At 37.5% G+C, this 13086-nt stretch overlaps 1 pseudogene; it reads right to left on the bottom strand.

The window, feature by feature from the left end:
• The window catches only part of LOC149224846 (DUF21 domain-containing protein At2g14520-like), a 161830-nt pseudogene that overhangs the window by 47451 nt on the left and 101293 nt on the right, over window positions 1-13086 (bottom strand).

Here is a 13086-nt window from a genome sequence, read left to right as displayed (position 1 = left end):
CTACTTGTGAACTTGTAGAGTATTCTGGAAAAAATCTACATACCTCCATGGCAAGAGCATTGCATATTAGAAGTGTACACAACAATAAATGTTGTTTTTTCACCACTGGCATTATTTTGGCTGCAAATTTTTAACTAAAAGTTCACTATTTAGCTTAGTTGCACAAATATATTGTCTACAAACATGATTTCATCCATTGAAGTATTAAAAGACGACAATCTAAATGCTAAATATAACATATCTCAAGAAAACAAAAAATAAGGAGGCTTTTAAAATGTTTTCTACACTCATAATGGCATTTACCTTCCTATATAATTTCAAAAATAAATTCCAGATCAATCAAATAAAATAGAGAATATTCTTAAGTGAAAGTTGTGGAAGAAATACATTATAGAGAAAGCATACCCACAAACTAACATTGTGGAATTGACATCCCCACAAAAAATCAGTGAGCACCATATCAAATTGCATGAAAGCTTATCCTAATTATCCTGATTGTAGATTTTGGTTATCTAACAGCCTAAATGACTATGTGCCCAAGTTCATGTTGCACAGATGCAGCATAAGCAACAATGACTCTAGGGGTATTGATTTTAAAGACAACAGATTGTAAAATCAGATAGAAACAACAAGCATGCAACTTAAAATGGCATTGAGGGGCTTACAAAAATGCAAGGAAGCATGTGATCTCAACAAATCAACTAGCCAGGAAAATAAACTGAAGGCTGAGAGGTGGATATGACCATATCTGTTATATGGATTAGAAAAATAGATGGTGCGGAGATCTCATTGATCCTCTGGGAAACTAAAAGTCATGGTTGAAAGAATACAAGCCATATAAATTTATGCTTGTTCTATTTTCATGTACAATTGAAGTTTTTCTTATGTTTCTACTTGTGGAATTTGTGGTTTTGATTCGTCAAACTCCATGGCCCACAACTTGTTTATACACGTGCGGACTGTTTGACATGCTTGTACTGCTGCTACTATTGGTACAATGATCTGTACAAGTTTCATTACCATCAGTTGGGCAAGGAAGGAGTCCCAACAATGTGTTTGATGAGGCTAGAGCTAGCCATGCAGGATAACACTCCAATTTTGTTTCCAGAAGGAAGTTGCCAAACATGAGTTCTATGAAGGCCAACGGTTTGTTCTCACCATTAAGGGGAGGGACATTGTGTTTCATATAACTCTCGGATAACACTCAGATTTGGTTGCATTTTCCCTTGTACGAAAGCCACATGTGAGCCCAATATGTAGCAAAGTATCCATCTAGCTTGTTGGACTAGTCTCTACTGAATAATAGACCATATGCTTATGGTATGTCCACAACAAGTATGTTGATGCATTGGTGGACTCAACTTTCATGAGATATTCAGATGATCACGTATCGCAGTTCACCAATGGCTGGTACTAATGTCCAATCAAGTTGGATGATTCACGCAGACGTCTCGCTCCATTGAGCATTGATCTTCCTAGTAATGGAGAGAGGCATGACGTTGGTTGCTGTGCCAGAATCAACTAATCAGTTGTGAACATTGTAGTTAAAAACTTCAAATGAAAGTAGGAATGGGGGGAAACCTGAGTTTTCTTCCTCCATTTGGAGTGTATTGAGCACAGTGGAAAGTGATCCGGGAGGTGTGCTTGCTCCCTTGTCGGTAGAGGTTGCACTGTCCATCGCTGTCTGTCCTAATGCACACAACAGGATATCTCACTAACTCTAGACCTTGACTAACTCGAACAAACTGATGTTCGCTCAAGTTTTCTTCATGTCATCAACAATGTTATAGTCCAGAGGTGGTAGACTCACCGAGGTGTCCAGGGTGGAATGGATGTTCGTGTTTTCCAGTGGAGTGTTTTGCAACTTTCTCCTCATGGATGTACTCTTATCCACCATTATATTCCTAGACTTTCTATGTGTTTTCTGCTTTGGGGTGGCCGATGGATCGACCTTCTTCATCAGCAGTCTCACCTTCTCTTTCATTTCCCCAAGTGTAGGGGGAGCCCCTTTACTCCTAAGATTGTAATGATCATTTTTCTTTTGGGGCTGCTTCTCGGTGTTCGTCTTTGACATTACTTGTGAGAAATAATATGCGTTCACCGCATGCCCAGAACTTGATGTTTCATCAGGTGAAACCTCTTTGTCATCGTCAGTGTCTTATGACTGCTCCTGCATATTGCTTTCCACATCGAGTATATGACTGCAGATAGAGATAACGAATCACTTCCAATTCGAACAAGAGTTCTCAGGGTGATTTTATTTGTGGAAGGAACAAAACTTAGGATTTGCGCACTATTCAAGTTGGAACACAGGCTTCTACGCAGTTTTTAAGTGAATCGGTTGCTGCTTGATGAGCCGTTCAATGAGTTGTTTTCTTGTCTCTGTCTAGGCAGATGGCTACTTGCAAATGTGTCTGCTTTCCATTTATTGAGCTCGGACACTTCCGTGGTCAAGTTATTGACAAGGCGAAATTGCTTGGGGCTCCCTGACTACATCCTTGGAGTCATTCATTGATTTGTCATCCTTGATGACTCTGATTGCGTGTCGGTATTTCTCAACAACAATAGCCTCTTCGCAACTTTCCAAGAGTGTTGGTTTTGCAGCTCACTTGATGAACTGTGCAATGCTGGTTGGTAGTGCGGATGTGTAGTAATCAACAGTGATGGAGTCATGAGGTTTAGTGTCTGCTGCAAACTTGTTCAGAATATGTGTAAACCTCTGATTGAAGTCTTTTACTTTTTATTTTCCCTCCATCTTAAGGCTTCCCAACTCTTTGAGTAGCATGACTGGGGTTTTGTTGTCAGCGAACTTCTCAAGGAACATGTGTTTGAATGCACCCCAGTTTTGTATAGAGTTTGGTGGAAGACTATGATACCATGCAGCTGCGCGACCATCCAGGGTACATGGGAACAATCTACATGCTACGTTGTCAAACCCTACCTCAAGGAACAAGACCGGCTGCAAGGAGGATCAACAGGTAGGAATTACATAGTTTTTGGGCGGAATTGGCTGTGATCCTAGCAGTCAAAATTGCGCAATTCCTAGATGGAATAGGCAGTTGGTTGCTTGGTCACTGGCAGTAGAAACTACATAATTCCCAAGGGGAACAGGCAGTTAGCTGTTGGGTGCTCGGCATCAGAAACTGTGCAATACCTGGAGGGAACTGGCAGTTTGTTGTTAGGAGCTTCTAGTAAGGAAAACTGCACTAAGGCTGACAGGTTGGTTCGCTGATCATCTCTACACAGTTTTTGGGCCGAATGGACTACTGTCTAGCAGAAGGCCTGCTCATGAAAATTGCGCAATTTCCTGGATGCGCAGCCGGTCGACTATCGGGAGGAATGACCGGGAAAACTGCGCAAATTTTCGAGGGAGACAAGGACAGGCACTTGATGTCTATCCAACCTGTTTGTGCAATTTCCTTTGTCAGTAGAGCGGGCAAGGTCAGTAGCCCCTGCGCAATTCTTGAGGGGAGTCAGTCTTGGGGTGGCTGTCGGTCTGACTGCTTGTGTGGCCAACGCGAAAGCTGATTGGATTGCTTGCGATAAGCGCAACTGGGAAAGACTTGCTTGGTGCTTCTGCGATGTTTTGGGTGACAGCCGATCGAGTCGATGGCAGGGTGATGGTATGACTATCATTGGGGAGTCCAGTCGTCAGAGCTTCAACAAAATAATGATTGAAAGATGAATAAGTGATCATGCAAACACACACTCACATGACTCGATGATGAAATGACTCAAAACATCTAGACACACATGTTCAACATGACTGGCTGATGGTGCAAGAAATAAGCACGACACTCGTGTTTGATTGTTGATCGACCGTGGTGACATTTGTGCGACAATGAATGTGAATTGGTGTGTGAGTGTGACAGATGCTTTCATAAAAAAAACAACAAGTACACATCGAACGAAGACCTTAACCAGAACATGGTCACAAGCATGACTGAGACACCAACATGCAGAAACTTGGGTGGAATGGAAAAGCAAGGCAGATGCAAAGACTCCTACGAGTTCACAGAGTGAACCTAAGGGTGCGCAATCATCAAGTGAAACTCCCAAGGGAGGCTCCGAAATTAGGTGCAGGACAAAATTTTGGAGGGTGGTTGTAGCTGCTACAACAATTAGTAATTACCAAAAGTGAAGATTACACTTTTTCCAACATCCCACCTTAAGTTGAATAGGGGTCGCATGATGCAGGAGCATGAAGACCATCTTTTCATTTGTAAATATGTGATAAAGGGGGTGTGACAATTTTAATATTTTATTAGTTAATTTGTTATTAAAATAGGAGAAGGTGAGGATTTTGTAAATATCCTTTTATTAATTAAGAGGATATGAGAGAATTTGGTTAAGGATATGAAGGGATAAGATTCTAGATAATAGGGTTTGTTGAGATATTCTAGTGGTGTTGAGATATTAAGGGGATTGAGCATTTAATTAGTTCATTTTTAAAAATTGTATAAATAGGAAGGGGTTTTGAGAGAAAAAGACATTGAGATAGAATAGAATAGGGAGAGAAGTAGGAGACAGGGTTTTCCTATATATCTATGTACAGCTGAAAGGGCCACGAAATTTTAATATCTGGCCATGAATGAGGTTTTTTTGAAATTGTTGGTTTCATATATATCAGTATAGAATTTGACTTTGAGCTTATGTACATTGTTGAATTCGCTTTTGGTTGAATTGGTTTGATTTTTGTAAAAACTTGGTAAGGTGATTCTGTTCATGGGTGAATAAATCGACATCGATATTGCAGAAATTAATTGAATAAAGAATCGATTTTAAGTCATGCTTTGTGCTGAAAGAATGTTTGGATTTTTATAAGCATATAGAAAGAAAACAGAATTTAGTTAAATCGATTCATGCTGGAATGAAACTAAAATTGTATTGTTGAAGAAAACGCAGGAAAGAAAAGATCGATCAGTCTTGTGAAGGCTGGATCGAATATCAGGTAAATTGATGTTTTTATATCGACTTTGAAAAAGTCGATTTCACTATTGCATAGCTAGGTGAATGAATGGCCGGTTATATGCAACAGCAGTGTATGAGAAAGCGTGCAAGGGAATTGTGCATCGATCAACACATGCCGGAAGGAAATGTACAGTTTGACAGCACTGACAGAATGCTGTTCACATAAATTGATCGAATAGTAAGTTCCATTTCAACGCTGGGAAGTTTCAACGAGGAGCAGAGTTGGGGAAAAACGCACAATTCAACGTCAGCGGCATTCAGAATGTGTAGGAAAAATGGAATTGCTCTAAAAATGCGGAGGTCATTACACAACAAAGTAAGATTCTCAGCGAAGGTGAATGCAATTTGTGAAAGCGCATTCCATAATTTGGTCAGAACCACGTTGCGATGGTCGATTGGGAAGGTATGTTAATTACGTGGTTATTTGTATCATGATGGTTGTGTTGATAGGCGTCCAGAGTCATATTTTAAGTTGACTACATATATACCAATAAGTAATTGAGCAGATCCGTAGTATTGCTGGTATTATGACCTGAATTGTACTGAAGCAGTGGCTGAGGGGAGGCGCTGAGATGTATTTACAGATATAGAAATCAGTGGTAGCGCAAAAGAACCAACAAGAAATCGATTTGAAATTGACCTGAGCAGAAACAATCTAATCCTGACTGAATGTTTAAAGTGATGGCGCAATTGAAAGTGCGGAATGTTATAACGGTAAGCACGTTGATGTAAGTTCTTTGAGCGATGTTATTCAAATAGTTCGATTGCTGAAACCCAGAATCTAAAGGCGCAGTCCAGAACGAGTTGGATGAAATGAAAACTTCGAGCAGTTTGTTGTTTGATATAGCAAACATATGAGAATTAAGCATTGGGGTTTAAAAGGTAAGGGCGTACTCTTCAATTGAATCCAGCCATAATGCCAATGACTTTTGTAAACATGAGAAATTGCAGTGTATTGAGTTAATTCCTAATCTCAAGAATTCATATACAGAATGAAGACCATTATGCAACGAAACTGAACTCTGGATGTCTTGAATATGAGTTAGAACGCTGGTATAAAAACGGTCAAGTCCGAGTCTTATTTAGACGTAGTATCATTTGTCCATGAGTGCATTTGTTTGGTTGAAATTTGGTTCTGATATGAAATTTGAAAAGGCGCATGTACAAGATTTGGTTGAAAACGTGTAAGCTTGAATTGAAATGCAGATTCAGGTTATGGGATGATGGGTATAAGCCCATGTGAATGTTGGCATTGATATGGTTTTTTTTCAAAATCATTTGAATATTATTTAAAGGTTTCAAAAGTAATGAAATTGCTTGAAGGTGAGTGGATGCAGATTGATATTATATGAGATGGTGTTAAATGATGGAAAGCTTCCGCATGTTGAAATGGGAAAGAGTGAATTTGCCAGTGATTGATGTTTTAATTTGGGAATTTGATGAGTATGCATTCTTTTATGCATGGTTATTTGAAGATCCTGGGTATTGCAAGTTGGTCCTGCATCATCGCTGAGAAAATATATTACATAACATCCCCTCTTAATGGAAAATGTCCCACACCAATGTGATTTTGCAAGTTAGTGAAGGTCACCTCTAGTAGAGGTTTTGTGAAGATGTTAGCAAGTTGGTTTGCTAATGGTACCCATGTTTACACACATGGTCCTTAAGACTGGAAATGTTGAATGTAATGCATCTAGATTTCAACGTGTTTAGTTTTTTGATGATCCACAAGATTATGATCACATTGAATGGTTATTTGATTGTCACACATTATAGTTGTTGCTTATTCTTGAGGAAGATCAAATTGTTCAAGAATATTCTACATCCATGCAAGGTTCTTCTTAACATGAATGATGCTAGCGTATTTAATATTTGTGGAGGAGAGATGCACAACACTATACTTTTGGAACACCAAAGACATTGGTCTTGTATTGATAATAAATAGGGACCTTGATCACCAATCTAATAAGCATTAGAGAAGCATCGAAGAAGAATAGGGATTCCAACTAAGTTGTAAATTTTGAAATGGATTTGAACACAAGTAGTGTTTGTAAGCTTGGATATCTAAGGTGTTCAAGAATTAAGGAATGTTAGTAACTGTGTAAATGGAAATGCAAACTAAAATGGAATAAGAAAAGAGAATAGAACAATAATTAAATAAAATAGAAAATGAAAATATGAGAGAAAATATTGAAGAATGGGAAATGAAAGATTAGGCTTATTGGCCTTCCAATTTCCCAAGCTCTCCCTATTCTTTTTTGGTACTTCACACTCAAAAGGTCTTTTTTTTCCATAAGTAGATAATGCAACAGAGAACTTGTGTGAATTTTTGAACAACCATAGAGCCACGAATTGCGTTGTATCAATGATTGTTATAATAAGAGCACTAATTAACCATGAATTGTTGGTTTTCCCCTTTAGGTTTTCAAGGTAAACATTGTCTCTGTGTGCAATGTTTTCTTTGTGTGATATTGTCTTACCATCTCAACTTGTTTCTATGATGATAATAGAGCTTCTATTTGATATAAATTGTAGTCACCGAATAATGTGAGTCTAAATGAGAGGGATATGTAATCAAACTTGTGGATTTACTACATTATTGATTATACTTGACTAATAGAGTATACAACCTCTATTACTACCAATGTAGGATGCATTTCCAAGCCATTGTTCTTCTGTTTGAGGTTTATAAATTGGTATATTTAAGTTTGGTGGATTGTTGGGCATTTTCACTTTGCCTCGATGACACCTCTCTCCCCTAAGCATTGCTCTTACTTATTGAGTGAATTTGAGGTTAACCTTGGTTTTCCAAGAGGTTGTACGCACATTTTGAGCCATTTATATTCCCTCTAATCTTCACAAAGAATGTATGCATTCATTTGCATCATACACAGTTGTGGGAGGACATCTCTTACTTGAGAGAGATGTAAGTTTTAAGCCTTTATATTAAAGGAATGGACAAACAAATTATTTATAAAATAGAAAAGTAAACAATAGAATTCACACATAGTATTAAGAAATATACCTTGAAAACCTTAGTTGGAAAAACCAACAAATGTTTAAAGATACACCTCTAACTCTCATTGTATTAAGTACACCATTTGCAATACAATATATAGGATTCCGTGACATCCAAAACCCTAATCCATTAACCCAAAATAGATTCGTTAATCATAATTACATTACAATGGTCCAAAATACCATTAGCTAAAAAACATTAAAAGCAAGGCAAACATGAATCAAAACAACCCATATTTTTTTTCTCGAGGTTGTTACCCCTAAACCATCAGGTGGGGGGATGGGGGTGTGGGAAAGCTACCTGATATGAGCCCCCTAGTGCACTTGGAAAAATGTACAATGCATGTCACTAAATATGCAAAGAATATAACACATACCCAACACTCTCCCACTTGTTTTCTTTGCATAAAAGGGGCCCAAGTTTTAGAATATCAACAATTCAAGGCTTTGAGACTGATTTTAGAAATAGTTCAAAAACTCAAATTCCACAAGATATATCTTATAAAATATAAGGATTCAAAATATGAATAATTTTCCACTCATAATTCGTTGTCTCCGCAAGATTCTAAAAATTTCAGATTTTGAAACTTCACTGCAAAAAGTTATAATGAAAATTACAAGATGAGTATTTTGAGATATATTTCAAGAACTATAACAAACACTATGTTCCAAAGAATACATATTTTAAAGTGTAAATAAATAGAACCTAAAATTTTGATCACTTGTACCTTGATATTTCTCCTTAGTCTCTTCAAAATTTCATTATTCAAAACTTCCTAGAAAAAACTTATTGGAAAATTTCCTTTCTTACTCATTTAAAAATCATTTCAAGATTAGTCACAAACCTTATTTTCCATAGGATATATCTCCAAAATTATAACAAAATGGAAATTGAATTTTTTACCACTTGTACTATGATATTTCTCTTGTCTCCTAAAAATTTACTGTTTGAAAATTCACATGAACGATGTTATAGTGAAAATACCAAGATGACTTGATTGAAGGAGAAAAACCATAGGATTGTAGGCACCAAATACCAAATGTTAGGCACCAAATACCAAAATATCCTAAAAATATAAAGAGAAGAACCTCCACAGATTGAGAAATTGATATAAGAATGAAATTTAAGCCTCTTCAAGGAGGTAACTCTTTTACGATAGTACAACTATATAAAAATGAGATGAGATAATTCCAAAACTATGTCTCCTTAGTATATAAAAATATATAGGATAATTTTGATGCTGCGATCAACACCCTCCAAAATTTTGTTTACACGTGAATTTTGGATCCTATTGAGGATCTAACAATTTGTAATTCCATAGTCACTTCATGATCGATTAATGTTACACTAAGTGCTTAATTCTTCTTCTCAGTTTCTGACTATCAAATTCACTTGCTCACACATGTTCAGTCCGTAATAAGTTCATCAACGAATTATTTTACGCAAGCTTGAACATGCATAACAAAATCCATCAAGATATTTCCTTTGCAATGTCCAACCTATGTTAACAATCAGTCCACAATTTCAATTGGCTGCCTCTCACTTTTGGTTGCGATTGTACTTCTATTTCAGTGAGTTTTTCCAACTTTCGCTTTTATGCACCTTTGCTTTTGCAAGTGTCGCTTTCATGTTTATGACTCTCGATTTTGCTTGCCTTCACTTTAATAAGTGTCATTTTCATGTTATTTTCTATTGATCATGTGTTTCTTTTAATTGAGTTCACATTTACAAGTGTCGTTTGTAGTTTTCTCTTATTGTTTCAAGTGTCATCTCGTGGGCATGGGAAGTTTCACACGATGCAAAATCAGAGTTATGGTTCATTTGACGAGGAATATTTGGTGTAAATGGGTCCTATTTATCATGTAGACATGTACTAGACCCATTCCCAAAGTTTTATGCATTATCATACTAGTGTCATCACTATCGTCGCAAAATGTATCTTAAGTGTCGCACATAGTTGAAGGGAGTCAATTTTACATTCTTAAAAGGAAGTTCTAATGCATTCTCCTACACTATCGTGTCCTATTCATCATAAGGAAATACGTCAAACATTTTCCCCAAGTCTTGAACATCATTGTAAAAGTGTCGAACACTCTCATTGCAAAGTGTACCCTAAGTGTCACACTTGGAGGAGGTTGTTGTATTGCTGTCACATTGAGGGGATTGTGTTGTTCTTATGTACTAAGTACTCAGTGTTGTGTCATCAATTTTTTTGTGTCTGTGATCATTCATAAGTTCAATCTTGGTCTCACTTCCACCTTACTGATCCCACACATAACCAACTTGACCCAATTCAACCTCCTTGAACTACGCATTGTGCAGTGGCAAGGCTCAAGCTCCTCCCTTTCCTCCTGGAATTGTACAATGCGTAGTTCTTGCTTCTAAGTAATGTGCATTGCAGAGTCATAGTGATCAAGGATTGCATCCCCGCCCTCAGAAACTACACAATCCTGCCTCCCAGCCAGTCTCTTGTTGCGCATTGTACAATCTCAGTCATCAAGATTCCTCCTTGAGTCCTTGAACTATGCAACTATACAATCCACTAACCAGTCTCCCTCCAGAACTGCACATTGTGTAGTCTCAGTACTCAACATTGGTCCCTGACCTCCACAACTGAACATTTTACCCTTCCAATGAGTCTCCTTCTATGAATTTCACAGTTGCAAGCCTCAAGTTATCTCCCTGCCTCCCTGAACTATGCAATTGTGCAATCCCTAAGTCTCTCTCTCTCTCTTGTACTATGCATTCGGAAACTTCAAGGCTCAAGATTGCTTCATTGAGCTCCTCTACTGCACAATCACCTTTCCTACCTCTATAAATTTGCATTGCGTAGTCTCAAGCTTTAGTCCATCTCTTATGGGCCCCTAGAATTATGCATTGCGCAATCCCTAAGCCTTCCCCCTGCCTAGTGCCCAGTCCCAACTCAATCAGTCATTTTATGAAGCAAGTTAGACTAGAATATTTCCAGAATGATGTCGTATTATCATGAGTGGATTTCACTTGAAGGTACTATATATTAACCAAACAGGATGTTGATTGGAGAGGGAAAGAAGGAGTCTATGTTGAAAGACACTTGTGAAGCTGGAACTATGAAGAAGTCATCGAGCAAGAAGATGAAGAGACACTAGCTTTTGACAAGAGATCAAAAATCAAGATTGTATGAGGACTCCACATTAATCAGCCCCTTGGAGGATGAATACAAAGCACATGTAAGATCCATCATGAAGATGCAAAGAAAGCAAAAAAAGGAGGAGCTTAGAAATGCCACATCATCATGAAGTTCGATGTCATCATTGTCAAGAGTCATCTCAAGAGTCACATGTGTCCTAGTGTCCTACCACATCATTTGTGGAATGCATTTGTGTAATTTCCCAAAATGAAAAAATGCTAAATATGTGGAAGACCAAGGGTCCCACATGGAATATGAAGAGTCACTATTGAGTTCTAGAGTCATATGGAAGCTCAAATGTCATATAAGAATTTGAAAAGTCATGAGGGAGGTCAAGATTCACATGGGAGGTGAAGAGTCACCTCATTTTTTATAAATACATCCTCATAACTCAAGCAAAGGGAATTTTGGGACTTGAACTTTCACCTTGGATTCTCAAGCTTGGCATATGAGAGAAGTTATTTCTTTGGAGGAGCAAGTGGTGACTTAATGTTCCATTATTGGGGCTAATGTGGCAACATTTTACTTGCATATCTTGGCACTTCCACTTAATATATGAAGCTTGATGAGCCAACACATTTTCATGCATCTATCGTGAATATAGAAAGACTATTTTTTATATGTTTGTGGTATGTGTTTTGTTCGCATACACTAAGGAGATTGAACTATTTTGGTGGCTTTGGTACTTATCTTGTTGAAGGTGTGTTGTATTTGGTTTTATAATCATGGTTGTATTGTGAACTACTTTTTAGGTTAACTAATGATCTTATTATTCTCTTGTTTGTCTCTCTTAGGATAATACTATTACTTTTATTTTAGAGGCTCACTCTCTTTCTTGCTACCGTGAAAGTACCTTGTATATATTGCAATTATATGCCTCACAATGTTAGCTTACTTGCTTCTTTCATAGAATGTTGTACAACCTCTTATGCTAATAATGGAAGCCAAGGAAAATCCATAAGGACAATGGCAACCAACCATATTTCCAGTCGGGGGTCCTACTCTAAATGGTGTGAGGTGTAGTTGGGACTTCACATTGGGGAGACCCCCTTGGTTGACGGATTTCCATCGCCATCAACAAATAGTGCTAGAAGGAGGTCCAAATGAAAAGCTATGCTCATTGAGTCTATTTTGAATCTATGATATTAAATGGCTCTTTCCCAACTCATAATCTGAAGTGGTTTTCTAACCTATCCCCTAGTAAAATTTTCATCTCTGCAGAATAGTTTCATGACTTGTCTCAATTTAGGTTTGATGGCGAGGGTGTTACATTCATAGACAAACATATATATGATTTTCTTGGCTTTTGTAAATCTAATGAAATCGATAATGAAGATGTTGTTTGTATATTATTCACCCTCCCTCTTGAAGGTCGAGTTAAGAAGTGGTGTCAGACTTTACCATCCGCTTCCATTCATTCATTTAATCATTTCCTTAAGGAGCTTCATCAAGCCTTTGACATGTATCATTATCAAGATGTATGTAATAAGATTGATCTACTCAGAATGAAATCTGATGAATTTGTAGGGGATTTTATTAATTGGTTTTTTCACCTTCGCTATGAATTTATCGAGGGAGTGATTGATTCATATTTTATCAGTGAAAAGTTTCAGATCTTGATTCTTCTCTCCTTGAAATATTTTGAATTTGAACCCCTTGACAATGATACTCTCCCAACTTATGCTGATCATGGGACACTCCAAATTTGTGAGGAGGAACCTACCATTCCATTTGTTCTTTGTCCTTATCCATTTCCAGTACCAATTTGGGGGACTCTTAGTGAAGGTGTTAAAGTTGGGAAATCGGAAAATTTAATTATTGATCCATCCATTAAACTTCCATCCATTTCCGATGATTTGGATCCTATTGAGGAGAACTTAGAATTGTTTAGAAATTGCACAAAGCTTGAAGTAAACGATGATCCCTT

The sequence above is a fragment of the Pinus tabuliformis genome, chromosome Q, assembly GCF_031772625.1.
Source record: "Pinus tabuliformis cultivar Carrire ecotype Pingquan chromosome Q, CPIR1, whole genome shotgun sequence".
NCBI lineage: Eukaryota > Viridiplantae > Streptophyta > Pinopsida > Pinales > Pinaceae > Pinus > Pinus tabuliformis.
Note: the sequence above shows the minus strand (reverse complement) of the source record. Positions and strands in the feature narration are given on the sequence as shown.